We start from the raw sequence: 14,571 nt of genomic DNA, 5'->3' as shown, positions 1-14,571 counted from the left end.
ATTTGTAGGCCTAATGCAGTGTAGTTTCCAAGAACTACTAAACGAGAGCCGGAAGATCGAAGCTCAGGAAAGGCAACCTGGAGAACACCTTGGAGTGGAACACACCATCTCTCTACACCCCATACCCAATTTGTAGGCCTAATGCAGTGTAGTTTCCAAGAACTACTAAACGAGAGCCGGAAGATCGGAGCTCAGGAAAGGTAACCTGGAGAACACCTTGGAGTGGAACACACCATCTCTCTACACCCCATACCCAATTTGTAGGCCTAATGCAGCGTAGTTTCCAACAACTACTAAACGATAGCCGGAAGATCGAAGCTCAGGAAAGGCAACCTGGAGAACACCTTGGAGTGGAACACACCATCTCTCTACACCCCATACCCAATTTGTAGGCCTAATGCAGTGTAGTTTCCAAGAACTACTAAACGAGAGCCGGAAGATCGAAGCTCAGGAAAGGCAACCTGGAGAACACCTTGGAGTGGAACACACCATCTCTCTACACCCCATACCCAATTTGTAGGCCTAATGCAGTGTAGTTTCCAAGAACTACTAAACGAGAGCCGGAAGATCGAAGCTCAGGAAAGGCAACCTGGAGAACACCTTGGAGTGGAACACACCATCTCTCTACACCCCATACCCAATTTGTAGGCCTAATGCAGCGTAGTTTCCAAGAACTACTAAACGAGAGCCGGAAGATCGAAGCTCAGGAAAGGCAACCTGGAGAACACCTTGGAGTGGAACACACCATCTCTCTACACCCCATACCCAATTTGTAGGCCTAATGCAGTGTAGTTTCCAAGAACTACTAAACGAGAGCCGGAAGATCGAAGCTCAGGAAAGGCAACCTGGAGAACACCTTGGAGTGGAACACACCATCTCTCTACACCCCATACCCAATTTGTAGGCCTAATGCAGTGTAGTTTCCAACAACTACTAAACGAGAGCCGGAAGATCGGAGCTCAGGAAAGGTAACCTGGAGAACACCTTGGAGTGGAACACACCATCTCTCTACACCACATACCCAATTTGTAGGCCTAATGCAGTGTAGTTTCCAACAACTACTAAACGAGAGCATTAAGATCGAAGCAATGGCGAGGAAACCTGGGGCACACCTTGGGGAGGCAGACACCGTTAGTAGGCCCTACCAAAGTTGTACCCCCAATGCAGTTTTAAAATTCCTAGAGGCTGAAAACAAGACTATTGACGCTCAGCTTTTTTCAAAGGAACACAGCTGAATTGAGTGGCGCAGACAGACACAGGTAGTAGGACTTAACCCAAAAATGTGGCTCACTGCAGCTTAAAAAAGTTACAGGGGTACACAAGCAGCAGTGCTCTGGGCAGTGGAGGACAATTTCAATAGTGGACCGCAGACAGACTTTGAACGCCTACTATTAAAAAAAGGATGCTCTATGCAATTAAAAATAGGTTCCAGGGGTCCACGGGCAGCAGTGGTGTGGTCAGTGGATGAGTATTGGAAGGAGGGACCGCAGACAAGCGTAGTAGGCCTAACATAAAAAAATTAGGCTGTATACACTGTAAAATTGGTTCCAGGGGTACACGGGCAGCAGTGATGTGGTCAGCGGAGGAAAATTGGAATTAGGGACTGCAGATAGACTTTGTAGGCTGTCCCCTGTGGACCATGCATCCAACACATTAACCCAGTGCGCCGTAATGGACACGTAACTTTTTGTGGACATGCCTACTGGTCCATGCGTCTCTTGTCAGGTGCATCTTTCTACTGTTTGATTGCCTGAGTGCTATGACAATGCAGACTTTTTCATGCCGGTGGAGGGCTGGGATGGCTTTTCTCGCAAAAGAAATGTCGACTGGGTAGCTTGAACCGTTGCACAGCGTAGTTCATCTGGGCTTTCTAAATATAAAACAAAGAAAAAAAGGAGGCTACATGCACTTTCAGCTGGGTTCCAGGGGTACACGGCCAGCATTGGTCTGGTCAGTGGAGAACTATTGGAAGGAGTGACCGCAAACAGGCATCGAAGGCCTAACATAATAACACATTGCTGTTGGCAATTTTAAATTGGTTCCAGGGGAACACGGGCAGCAGTGGCCTGGTCAGTGTAGTAGTAGTAGAAAGAACGGACCGCAGACAGGCATCGAAGGCCTAAAATAAAAAAATTGGGCTGGCTGTAGGCAATTTTAAATTGGGTCCAGGGGTACACGGGCAGCAGTGGTGTGGTCAGTGGAGGCCTAGTGGAAGGAGTGACCGCAGACAGGCATCGAAGGCCTAAAATAATAACACATGGCTGTAGGCAATTTTAAATTGGTTCCAGGGGTACACGGGCAGCAGTGGTGTGGTCAGTGGAGGCCTAGTGGAAGGAGTGACCGCAGACAGGCATCGAAGGCCTAAAATAAAAAAATTGGGCTGGCTGTAGGCAATTTTAAATTGGTTCCAGGGGTACACGGGCAGCAGTGGTGTGGTCAGTGGAGGCCTAGTGGAAGGAGTGACCGCAGACAGGCATCGAAGGCCTAAAATAAAAAAATTGGGCTGGCTGTAGGCAATTTTAAATTGGTTCCAGGGGTACACGGGCAGCAGTGGTGTGGTCAGTGGAGGCATATTGTAAGGAGTGACCGCAGACAGGCATCGAAGGCCTAAAATAATAACACATGGCTGTAGGCAATTTTAAATTGGTTCCAGGGGTACACGGGCAGCAGTGGTGTGGTCAGTGGAGGCCTAGTGGAAGGAGTGACCGCAGACAGGCATCAAAGGCCTAAAATAATAACACATGGCTGTAGGCAACTTTAAATTGGTTCCAGGGGTACACGGGCAGCAGTGGTGTGGTCAGTGGAGGCCTAGTGGAAGGAGTGACCGCAGACAGGCATCGAAGGCCTAAAATAAAAAAATTGGCCTGGCTGTAGGCAATTTTAAATTGGTTCCAGGGGTACACGGGCAGCAGTGGTGTGGTCAGTGGAGGCATAGTGGAAGGAGTGACCGCAGACAGGCTTCGAAGGCCTAACATAACAAAAATATCAATACAATGGTATTGTCAGTGGCAGGCATTGAAGGATGTCAGCGCATAGACTAAACATTGGTGGAGCTGTGAGATAATTTTGCAAGTGGTAGAGCACTGTTTGAGCTGGGGGGGGGAACTGTCTTGTGGCCGGCGGTACAGGCCCAGGGCCCCTCATATTACAACGGTGTGTCTGACGTTGGGTGCGCACCACCACCGCCAGAGACACTTTATTGTGCTAGGAGGGACCCAGTGGCAGTGCCGTCGACCAAAAGCGGGCACACCCACCTCTTCAGACAAACAGCACTCTCACGGGTGCTGTCGCCAAGTGTCGATACCACGGCCCCGTGTGGGTAGTTTGGCCATTTAGTGAGGTGTAAACATGTCGTATGCTGGACAATCAGGTGCAGAAAATTACGAGATTGGAAAAGGCATTCAGAATAGTCCACAGGCAAGACCTTTTCATAGGAAAGCTAGGTGTCAGCCGGGCAAGGTGGGGCAAAAGATTTCGAAATCCAGTTGTGGTTCATTTTAATGAAGGTTAGATCATCTACATTTTGGGTAGCCAGACGAGTCCTTTTTTCTGTTAGTATTGAACCTGCAGCACTGAATACTCTTTCTGATAGGACACTAGCTGCCGGGCAAGCAAGCTCCTGCAATGCATATTCTGCCAATTCTGGCCAGGTGTCTAATTTTGATGCCCAGTAATCAAATGGGAATGACGTTTGAGGGAGAACATCGATAAGGGATGAAAAATAGTTTGTAACCATACTGGACAAATGTTGTCTCCTGTCACTTTGAATTGATGCTGCAGTACCTGTCCTGTCTGCGGTCATAGCAAAATCACTCCACAACCTGGTCAGAAAACCCCTCTGGCCAACGCCACTTCTGATTTCTGCCCCTCTAACTCCTCTGGTCTGCTGGCCCCTGCAGCTCGTGTGAGAACGATCACGGGCGCTGTGTGCAGGGAATGCCAGAAGCAAACGGTCAACAAGAGTTGATTGTTTGGTTGCTAATATTAGTTCCAAGTTCTCATGTGGCATTATATTTTGCAATTTGCCTTTATAGCGAGGATCAAGGAGGCAGGCCAACCAGTAATCGTCATCGTTCATCATTTTAGTTATGCGTGTGTCCCTTTTGAGGATACGTAAGGCATAATCCGCCATGTGGGCCAAAGTTCCAGTTCTCAAATCTGCGGTTGTGCTTGGTTGAGGGGCAGTTTCAGGCAAATCCACGTCACTTGTGTCCCTCCAAAAACCAGAACCCGGCCTTGCCGCGCCACCAATTTCCAGTGGCCCCGGAAAAGCTTCCTCATTAAAAATATAATCATCCCCATCATCCTCCTCGTCCTCCTCCTCCTCTTCGCCCGCTAACTTGTCCTGTACACTGCCCTGGCCAGACAATGGCTGACTGTCATCAAGGCTTTCCTCTTCTTCAGCTGCAGACGCCTGATCCTTTATGTGCGTCAAACTTTGCATCAGCAGACGCATTAGGGGGATGCTCATGCTTATTATGGCGTTGTCTGCACTAATCAGCCGTGTGCATTCCTCAAAACACTGAAGGACTTGACACATGTCTTGAATCTTCGACCACTGCACACCTGACAACTCCATGTCTGCCATCCTACTGCCTGCCCGTGTATGTGTATCCTCCCACAAAAACATAACAGCCCGCCTCTGTTCGCACAGTCTCTGAAGCATGTGCAGTGTTGAGTTCCACCTTGTTGCAACGTCTATGATTAGGCGATGCTGGGGAAGGTTCAAAGAACGCTGATAGGTCTGCATACGGCTGGAGTGTACGGGCGAACGGCGGATATGTGAGCAAAGTCCACGCACTTTGAGGAGCAGGTCGGATAACCCCGGATAACTTTTCAGGAAGCACTGCACCACCAGGTTTAAGGTGTGAGCCAGGCAAGGAATGTGTTTCAGTTGGGAAAGGGAGATGGCAGCCATGAAATTCCTTCCGTTATCACTCACTACCTTGCCTGCCTCAAGATCTACAGTGGCCAGCCACGACTGCGTTTCTTTCTGCAAGAACTCGGACAGAACTTCAGCGGTGTGTCTGTTGTCGCCCAAACACTTCATAGCCAATACAGCCTGCTGACGTTTGCCAGTAGCTGCCCCATAATGGGAGACCTGGTGTGCAAGAGTGGCAGCTGCGGATGGAGTGGTTGTGCGACTGCGGTCTGTGGACGAGCTCTCGCTTCTGCAGGAGGACGAAGAGGAGGAGGAGGGGGTGCGAACGGCTACAGCCAACTGTTTCCTAGACCGTGGGCTAGGCAGAACTGTCCCAAACTTGCTGTCCCCTGTGGACCCTGCATCCACAACATTCACCCAGTGTGCCGTGATGTCCCTGGCCATGCCTACTGGTCCATGCATCTGTTGTCAGGTGCACCTTTGTGCTCACAGATTGCCTGAGTGCATGGACGATGCGCTCTTTAACATGCTGGTGGAGGGCTGGGATGGCTTTTCTGGAAAAAAAGTGTCGACTGGGTAGCTCGTAGCGTGGTACAGCGTAGTCCATCAGGGCTTTGAAAGCTTCGCTTTCAACTAACCGGTAGGGCATCATCTCTAACGAGATTAGTCTAGCTATGTGGGCGTTCAAACCCTGTGTACGCGGATGCGAGGCTAAGTACTCCCTTTTTCTAACCATAGTCTCATGTAGGGTGAGCTGGACTGGAGAGCTGGAGATCGTGGAACTAGCGGGGGTGCCGGTGGACATGGCAGACTGAGAGACGGTGGGAGATGGTATTGTTGCCGCCGGTGCCCTAGATGCAGTGTTTCCTACTACGAAACTGGTGATTCCCTGACCCTGACTGCTTTGGCCTGGCAAAGAAACCTGCACAGATACTGCAGGTGGTGCGGAAAATAGTGGCCCTACACTGCCGGAAGGGATGTTGCGTTGCTGACTAGCTTCATTGGCCGAGGGTGCTACAACCTTAAGGGACGTTTGGTAGTTAGTCCAGGCTTGCAAATGCATGGTGGTTAAATGTCTATGCATGCAACTTGTATTGAGACTTTTCAGATTCTGTCCTCTGCTTAAGGTAGTTGAACATTTTTGACAGATGACTTTGCGCTGATCAATTGGATGTTGTTTAAAAAAATGCCAGACTGCACTCTTTCTAGCATCGGATACCTTTTCAGGCATTGCAGACTGAGCTTTAACCGGATGGCCACGCTGTCCTCCAACAGGTTTTGGCTTTGCCACGCGTTTTGGGCAAGATACGGACCCAGCAGATGGAACCTGTTGCGATGTTGATGCCTGCTGCGGCCCCTCCTCCTCCGCTTCAGAACTGCTGCCGCCTGCACCCTGTTCCCCCAATGGCTGCCAATCGGGGTCAATAACGGGGTCATCTATTACCTCTTCTTGTAGCTCGTGTGCAACTTCGTCTGTGTCACCATGTCGGTCGGTGGTATAGCGTTCGTGATGGGGCAACATAGTCTCATCAGGGTCTGATTCTTGATCATTATCCTGCGAGGGCAATGTTGTGGTCTGAGTCAAAGGACCAGCATAGTAGTCTGGCTGTGGCTGTGCATCAGTGCACTCCATGTCAGATTCAACTTGTAATGGGCATGGACTGTTAACTGCTTCACTTTCTAAGCCAGGGACGGTATGTGTAAAGAGCTCCATGGAGTAACCCGTTGTGTCGCCTGCTGCATTCTTCTCTGTTGTTGTTTTTGCTGAAGAGGACAAGGAAGCGACTTGTCCCTGACCGTGAACATCCACTAACGACGCGCTGCTTTGACATTTACCAGTTTCACGAGAGGAGGCAAAAGAGCTAGAGGCTGAGTCAGCAAGATAAGCCAAAACTTGCTCTTGCTGCTCCGGCTTTAAAAGCGGTTTTCCTACTCCCAGAAAAGGGAGCGTTCGAGGCCTTGTGTAGCCAGACGACGAACCTGGCTCCACAGCTCCAGACTTAGGTGCAATATTTTTTTTCCCACGACCAGCTGATGCTCCACCACTACCACTACCCTCATTACCAGCTGACAATGAACGCCCCCGGCCACGACCTCTTCCACCAGACTTCCTCATTGTTTTAAAAACGTAAACAAACTAACGGTATTTGTTGCTGTCACACAACTTACACGGTGAGCTATAACTTCAGTATGATTTAGCTACCCCTTTACAGGTGAGTGAGACCACAACGAAAATCAGGCACAATGTTACACACTCTGTTGTTGGTGGCAACAAATGAGAGAGATGCCACACACGCAGGACTGTCACTGAAGCACAAATGTAAATATTAATCTCCCACTGATTTGATTTTTTTTTTTTTTTTTCAGGGAGACTTTAGGAAAAAAAAATAATAGAATAAAATGATTTTTTCAGGAAGAATTTAGAAACCAAATGAAATAAAATGATTTTTTCAGGGAGAATTTAGAAAACAAATAAAACAAAAAAAGGCTTTCTATGGCCCACTGAGTGAGAGATGACGCACACAGGAGTCAGGAGTGGCACACAAGCCCAGAGGCCAATATTTATCTCCCACTGATTGATGTAGTGATTTTTTCAGGTAGATTTTGGAACCCAAATCAAGCTAAAAAAATAATAGGCTTTCTATGGCCCACAATTGGAGAGAGAGAGAGAGATGGCACACCCAGGAGTCAAGACTGGCACACAAGCAGAAAGGGCAATATTAATCTCCCACTGATTTTTTTTTTTTTTTTTTTCAGGGAGACTTTAGGAAAAAAAAATAATAGAATAAAATGATTTTTTCAGGAAGAATTTAGAAACCAAATAAAATAAAATGATTTTTTCAGGTAGAATTTAGAAAACAAATAAAACAAAAAAAGGCTTTCTATGGCCCACTGAGTGAGAGATGACGCACACAGGAGTCAGGAGTGGCACAACAGCCCAGAGGCCAATATTTATCTCCCACTGATTGATTTATTGATTTTTTCAGGTAGAATTTAGAACCCAAATCAACCAAAAACATAAATAGGCTTTCTATGGCCCACTATTTGTGAGAGAGATGGCACGCTCAGGACTGGCACACAAGCCCAGAGGCCAATATTAATCTCCCACTTTTTATTTTTTTTCAGGGAAAATTTATAAACCCAATAAAAAAATAAATAAATAGGCTTTCTATGGCCCACTATCTGAGAGAGAGAGATGGCACGCTTAGGACTGGCACACAAGCCCAAAGGCCAATATTAATCTCCCTTTTTTTTTTCAGGGAGAATTTATAAAACCAAAAAAAAATAAATAAATAGGCTTTCTATGGCCCACTATTTGTGAGAGAGATGGCACGCTCAGGACTGGCACACAAGCCCAGAGGCCAATATTAATCTCCCACTTTTTTTTTTTTTGTTCCAGGGAAAATTTATAAACCCAATAAAAAAAATAATAAATAGGCTTTCTATGGCCCACTATCTGAGAGAGAGAGATGGCACGCTTAGGACTGGCACACAAGCCCAAAGGCCAATATTAATCTCCCTTTTTTTTTCAGGGAGAATTTATAAAACAAAAAAAAAAAAAATAAATAGGCTTTCTATGGCCCACTATTTGTGAGAGAGATGGCACGCTCAGGACTGGCACACAAGCCCAGAGGCCAATATTAATCTCCCACTTTTTTTTTTTTGTTCCAGGGAAAATTTATAAACCCAATAAAAAAAATAATAAATAGGCTTTCTATGGCCCACTATCTGAGAGAGAGAGATGGCACGCTTAGGACTGGCACACAAGCCCAAAGGCCAATATTAATCTCCCACTGATTGATTTATTGATTTTTTCAGGTAGAATTTAGAACCCAAATAAAGCAAAAAAAAAATAAAAAATGGGCTTTCTATGGCCCACTGAGTGAGTGATGATGCACACAGGAGTCAGGAGTGGCACACAAGACCTGAGGCCAATATTTTTCTCCCACTGATTGATGTAGTGATTTTTTCAGGTAGATTTTAAAACCCAAATCAAGCAAAAAAATAAATAGGCTTTCTATGGCCCACTATTTGTGAGAGAGATGGCACGCTCAGGACTGGCACACAAGCCCAGAGGCCAATATTAATCTCCCACTTTTTTTTTTTTGTTCCAGGGAAAATTTATAAACCCAATAAAAAAAATAATAAATAGGCTTTCTTTGGCCCACTATCTGAGAGAGAGAGATGGCACGCTTAGGACTGGCACACAAGCCCAACGGCCAATATTAATCTCCCACTGATTGATTTATTGATTTTTTCAGGTTGAATTTAGAACCCAAATAAAGCAAAAAAAAAAAAAAAAGGGCTTTCTATGGCCCACTGAGTGAGTGATGATGCACACAGGAGTCAGGAGTGGCACACAAGCCCTGAGGCCAATATTTTTCTCCCACTGATTGATGTAGTGATTTTTTCAGGTAGATTTTAGAACCCAAATCAAGCAAAAAAATAAATAGGCTTTCTATGGCCCACTGACTGAGAGATGGCACACACAGGAGTCAAGAGTGGCACACAAGCCCTGAGGCCAATATTTTTCTCCCACTGATTGATGTAGTGATTTTTTCAGGTAGATTTTATAACCCAAATCAAGCAAAAAAATAAATAGGCTTTCTATGGCCCACTGAGTGAGAGATGGCACACACAGGGATGGCACTCTAGCAGAAATGTCAATCTTAATCTCCCACAAAAAAAAAAAACAAAACAAACAGGGAGTGTCCAACAATTACTATCTCCCTGCAGTAATCTCAGCCAGGTATGGCAGGCAGCAATAAGGAGTGGACTGATGCACAAATTAAATAAAAAGTGTGGACAAACAAAAAAGATAGCTGTGCAGAAAGGAAGGAACAAGAGGATTTGTGCTTTGAAAAAAGCAGTTGGTTTGCACAGCGGCGTACACACAGCAATGCAGCTATCAGGGAACCTTCTAGGGCAGCCCAATGAGCTACAGCGCTGAGGGGAAAAAAAAAAATGTAGCTTCCACTGTCCCTGCACACCGAAGGTGGTGTTCGGCAGTGGAAATCGCTACAGCACAAGCGGTTTGGTGGTTAATGGACCCTGCCTAACGCTATCCCTGCTTCTGACGAAGCGGCAGCAACCTCTCCCTAAGCTCAGATCAGCAGCAGTAACATGGCGGTCGGCGGGAACGCCCCTTTATAGCCCCTGTGACGCCGCAGACAGCAAGCCAATCACTGCAATGCCCTTCTCTAAGATGGTGGAGACCAGGACCTATGTCATCACGCTGCCCACACTCTGCGTTTACCTTCATTGGCTGAGAAATGGCGCTTTTCGCGTCATTGAAACGCGACTTTGGCGCGAAAGTCGCGTACCGCATGGCCGACCCCACACAGGGGTCGGATCGGGTTTCATGAAACCCGACTTTGCCAAAAGTCGGCGACTTTTGAAAATGAACGACCCGTTTCGCTCAACCCTAGTTGAGAGCATGGCTAATGTTGTGTAATGCGGGGACGGCACATCAGGAAAAATAGTAGCGGCTGGGGACTGAGTACCGAGGGTCGGCGGCTCCATCAGGTTGCAGAAAGCTGCAGTCTCCATGAGCCTAAAATGCAACATTTCGAGCCCAAGCAGTTGAGAAATATGTGACTTTAGTAGTGTGGCCTGTGGGGTGCTGGCTGCATATTTGCAATTGCATTCCAAGGACTGGGTTATGGACAACTGAATGCTATGCTGGGACAAGGATGTAGACGGGCTTGCTGAGGATTCGGCCCACAAAGTCAGGTGCTTTGCTGCCAAGTGCCTGATCATTCTGGTGGTGGTCGGGCTGGTAGATTTGCTACCCCAGCTGATAATGGTCTGGCAGGTGGTGCAAATGTCCTTTTTGGGGCTATTGGCAGAATCTTTAAAAAACATCCAGACTCGGGAGGACCTAACAGTTGTACTGGCAACTTCTGTCATGTTGGTGTTACAGGGAGCGGTTGCCTGCCTTCTGTCTGCTGTCACTACACTGCTTCTTCCTGCCTGTTGGGGTACTACACCTCCATCCCCCTGTGTGCTGATGTCCTCGCTCTGCCTGTCCCCCTGCCAGCTTGAGTCAGTAACTATATCACCCACCACCTGGTCTTCCACTTCCACACCCTGGTCCTCATCCTGACTTTCTGGCAATTGTGTCTCATCACTGTCCACCTCTTGTGACACTTTCCCACTGTCGCCTTCATGTGACCATGGCTGCCCAAATATTTTGGCATTGCTTCATGCAATCTCCTCTTTCCCTGCTTCAAGTGGACTGGGCAAGAAGCCCAAATCTATGAATAAAAAAGTGAACAGCTCTTCGGAGTGTTCAAGTGTGAGATCAGTTGTTTCCGGGCACTCGGCATGGTGGGAGGAAGGCGGATCAAGGTGATGAATATACAGTCCAGACTCAAGGTTACTGAGACTTGGCCGTGTGGTGGTAGCAAAGCGACTTGAAGCATTATCCGCTATCCAACCTTTTGACACTGCTCTGGGTTCAATAGTGGTGTGCTGCAGTCCCCTATTAATTGGGACAGGAAGGTTGGGCGAGAAGATGTGAGTATTTGTTGTGGCCCAATTTCAGCTTGCCACAGCCTCAACTTTGGCCTCTGTATGCATCATCACCATCACGTCCAGTTCCCAGTCCTTTACCCATTTTAAATGGAGGACAATATTTTCCAAGTTCACTGCAAATGGTTAAATTTGGAGCGAACTAATAAGTGATCCATGTGACGGACAAACCACAGTTTTAAATAGCTGGCCTGTAGGTAACTATTTTTAACAGCAAACTGGTGTCAATAACTTCGCTAACACACTGCAACAAAATTTAAATGGAGGCCAGAAATGGCAGAATTTTGAGAAACTTATATGTAATCCATGTGACATACAAACCACAGTTTTAAAAAAATGGATTTTTAGTGCGGTAATATGGAAAGCATCTTGCTGTATTTTGTAGTGCCAACAAGCAAATGGAGCAGAAAAATGGTGTTCTCTGGGCTGCTTTTTAAGCAAAGCAAATAATCAGGATTAAGATCCCCCAAAAATTATTCCTGACCCCTGGTACCTGGGGCTATGTCTAGAAATATCTGTAAAAGCAGCAGTAAGAGCAGACAGAACTGGAATTGGCCCTCTTGCTATATGCAATGCAGTCTGCCACATTCACTGCCTGCCTGCCTAGCACTGATACCTATGCAGCTGAATTAGTCCTCAGAAGAACTGTTAGTTAGTGTAGGTATGACACAATATATTATACACATATCCATCTCAGCTAAGAAACAAGCAAAGTTCTTCCTAGCCCAGCAGCACCTCTCTCTACACGGCCTGATTCCGGAGTAGACTATGATGAACATTGCAGTGCCAGGTCTGATTTGGATTGATGATGCTGTGTGGCCAGCCAATCACTGTAATGCCACAACCAACATGGCTGCGGAATTACAGTGTGTGGCAGACCATCTCTGCATGTTCATTGATTCTCTAAAGAGTGCCAAACATGCAGGGAGGGGACCCAAGCTCCCTCTGAGAAACCTCAGAAATAATTGGCGAGCTCTGAGAATCTCGAGCAGCGAGATGCTCGGGCGAGTATAATCATGTCTACCACTGATGGGACATTCATCTGTGGGACTTGTAGGTAAATTGTAGATATATATTTTTACATGATTTGCTGTATTATGCTTACACGTTTGTGCATATTTGCATGTCCATGCACATATTCATATTTATATATACTGTATGTATTATTACAAAGTCACTAGCAAAGTGCTCGATGGGAGAAGCGTTTCACTGTGTCTATTATCTTCAGTAATTTGAAACCCAGAAGTTTGCTCCAGTACACTATGTGCTGAGAGTACAGATGGGCGGTCACCTGGATGTTTGGGTTCAGTCGAACACTTACAAAAAGTTTGGGTGCGGGTACCAGAACAGTATCTTGACCTGGACCCCATTTACTTCAATGGAGGCCCAAACATTTAGTGTTTGCCAGTGTGCCACGCTGTATTGTGGGACTACTGATGCCTGCTGCTGCTGCTATTAACAATGAGAGCAGGAGCAGCTGAGGAAAGTATATGCTGGCTCCTGCACTGTAGATAAATAATAAAAAAAAACGACTTGGGTTCCCTGTATTTTTGAAATCCAGTAAGGCAAAACTCACAGCTGGGGGGTGCAACCATCAACTGTCAGCTTCAGCAAGGCTGGTTATGAAGAAATAATTATAAAAATTCATGTGGGGTCCCACATTTTTGACAACCAGCCTTGCTAAAGCAAACGGCTGGAGGCTGGTATTCTCAGGCTGGTAAGGAGCCCTTAAAAATAGCAACCTTCAGCTGCCCAGAAAAGGCACATCTGTTAGATAAGCCAATTGTGGTGCTTTGCCCGGCTCTACCCACTTGCCCTGTAGCAGTGGCAAATCGGGTAATATCTGTTTGGGTTGACGTCACCTTTGTATTGTCAGATGACATCAAGCCCACAGATTAGTAATGGAGAGGCATCTATAAGACACCTATCCATTACTGATCCTGCACTCCCTGTCAGAAATTATGTCGCTTATCCATGCTATGTAAATAAAAGCTTATAACCTGACGTTAAATTCATCCATTTGTTGTATAAATTATTCCTTTGAAAGCTGAAACCCTCCAAAATGAGGTTTAGGTTAAGAAAATAAATTGGCGTCAATGCAGAAATATTGATCAGTTAATGGACACAGAATGGTCAGATTTTGGCAAGAAAAAAGGTTTGTCGCCCACAGAAAGTAATGTGATATTCAAACAAATAATTAACTTAAAATACAAATATATGTTGCATAACATTGGTGAACGAAGTTGTGATTCTATTAGAGTCATATTTAATATTTTGTGTGACTTCCATGAGCTTGAAGGACTGCATCTATGCGGGTCAACAATGATTCATACAATTTATAAATTAAGTCATCAGGAATAACAAAGAATGCAGTTTTACATGCCTCCCAGAGTTCATCTAGATTCTTTGGTTTTGTCTTCCAAGCTTCCTCTTTCATCCTATCCCAAACATGCTCAAAGATGTTCATGTCTGGTGACTGGGCTGGCCAGTCCTTGATCTTTTTTGCCAGGAGGAACTGTGTTGCAGATATGGATGGATGAATGAGATGAAGCACCATCCTGCTGCAGAATTTGACCCCTTTTATGATTTAGAATATAAGAGGTAGCTAATACTTCTTGATATTTTTGGCTATTGATATTGCCTTTCACCTTGCAAATGTTTCACACACCCCATACTGAATGTAACCCCAGACCATGATCTTTCCACCAACAAATTTAACTGTTTTCTGAGTGTATTTTGGATTCATACGGGCTCCAGTGGGTCTCCTGCAGCATTTGTGGCAGCTGTGGTGTAATACTACTGAAGGTTCATCAGAGAAATCCACCTTCTGCCACTTTTCCAGCGTCCATCTGTTTAGCAGGCTGTGGGACGTTGCAAATGCCACACGGTGTTTTATTTACCTTTTGTTTAGTGCTGGCTTCTGGGCACTGATTCGACCATGGAGGCCATTTCGAGACAGAATCCTACAAACTGTTCTAGTTGCCCCAGGGACTTGAGGTGACCAGGCCTGTTGGATCTCTGCTGTAGTGAAAGAGGGGCTTGCTTTGGATTTTCTAACCAACAAACGTTCCTCCTGAGTAGTTGTCTGCAGGGTCTGCCGGACCTGGGCTTGTTAAACACATGCCCAGTCTCTTCAAATCTTTTTTTAATTCTTT

Source organism: Ranitomeya imitator, chromosome 5 (genome assembly GCF_032444005.1).
Source record: "Ranitomeya imitator isolate aRanImi1 chromosome 5, aRanImi1.pri, whole genome shotgun sequence".
Classification (NCBI taxonomy): Eukaryota; Metazoa; Chordata; class Amphibia; order Anura; family Dendrobatidae; genus Ranitomeya; species Ranitomeya imitator.
Note: the sequence above shows the minus strand (reverse complement) of the source record.